Source organism: Galeopterus variegatus, unplaced genomic scaffold, assembly GCF_000696425.1.
Source record: "Galeopterus variegatus unplaced genomic scaffold, G_variegatus-3.0.2 Scaffold6866, whole genome shotgun sequence".
Lineage (NCBI taxonomy): Eukaryota > Metazoa > Chordata > Mammalia > Dermoptera > Cynocephalidae > Galeopterus > Galeopterus variegatus.
This window is the reverse complement of record NW_007732977.1, coordinates 106,809-107,976: the sequence shown is the minus strand read 5'-3', so window position 1 is coordinate 107,976 and position 1,168 is coordinate 106,809.

Here is a 1,168-nt window from a genome sequence, read left to right as displayed (position 1 = left end):
CCTTCCTGAGGATATAGTGCTCAAAGAGTAAGAGTTGAGTGGGCAAAAAAAAAAAAAAAAACATCAAGGGTGTTGAGGTTGGGGAAGAAGTAGACCATGCATGGGATGTGTTCCAGGCAGAGGCGCAGAGATAGGAGAGTGTGCTGTCACATCTATGCAACTGGGAAAAGAACCCCAAAGAAATGCACCACACACAGCCTTTAAGAGTGTGACTATGACTTTACAGTTTTCCAAAGTAAGATTCATAACATGTTCTCTGTGAAACATCTGTCTTGAAATCTTACACCTGTTACAAGCAATGAAGCAATTTTGAATGAGAAATTTGGTATCTCTGATTCATTTGCCCTTCTTAAGTGTTTTATCTTGCACGTTAATTAAATTCTTCATCTCACATCTGGGAAATGAACATCTAAACATTACCACCTCTCACTCAGATTTATTCATGGAGCCTATAGCTATTTTGGAATGTTCCCCTTATAAGCAACTTTATGCCCCTAAAGGGTTGAAGGGAATATAAATGATTACCATTTGTCTGACCGGGTCTGTAACTCATGCTGTCTTCAAGAAAAACTGATAACAAGGACCGCCCCGTGGCTCACTCGGGAGTGTGCGGCACTGGTCGCTGAGGCCGCGGGTTCGGATCCTATATAGGGATGGTTGGTGCGCTCACTGGCTGAGCGTGGTGCGGACCACACCGTGCCGAGGGTTGTAATCCCCATACTGGTCATAAAAAAAGAAAAACTGATAACAGAACAGGCTCTTACATAGTGTGGTTAATGACACACACAATGGAGTTGGCCACAAAAAGGAATGATGTACTTATACATGCTACAATATGGATGAACCTTCAAAATGTTACGCTAAGTGAAAGAAGCCAGACACAATAGTTCACGTATGGTGCGATTCCATTTATGTGAAACATCCAGAACACGTAAATCCAGAGATGGGAGGCAGATTGGTGGTTGTCAGCGGCTGTGTGGAGGGGAATGGGGAGAAACTGCTTAATGAGTAGGGTATTTTACTTTGCAGTGATGGAAATGTTTTGGAACTAGATAGACTTGGTGGTTGCACAACATTGTGAATGTACTAAATACCACTGAATTGTCGACTTGAAAATGGCTAATTTTATGCTATCTAAATTTCACCTCAATAAATTTTTTTTAATGTA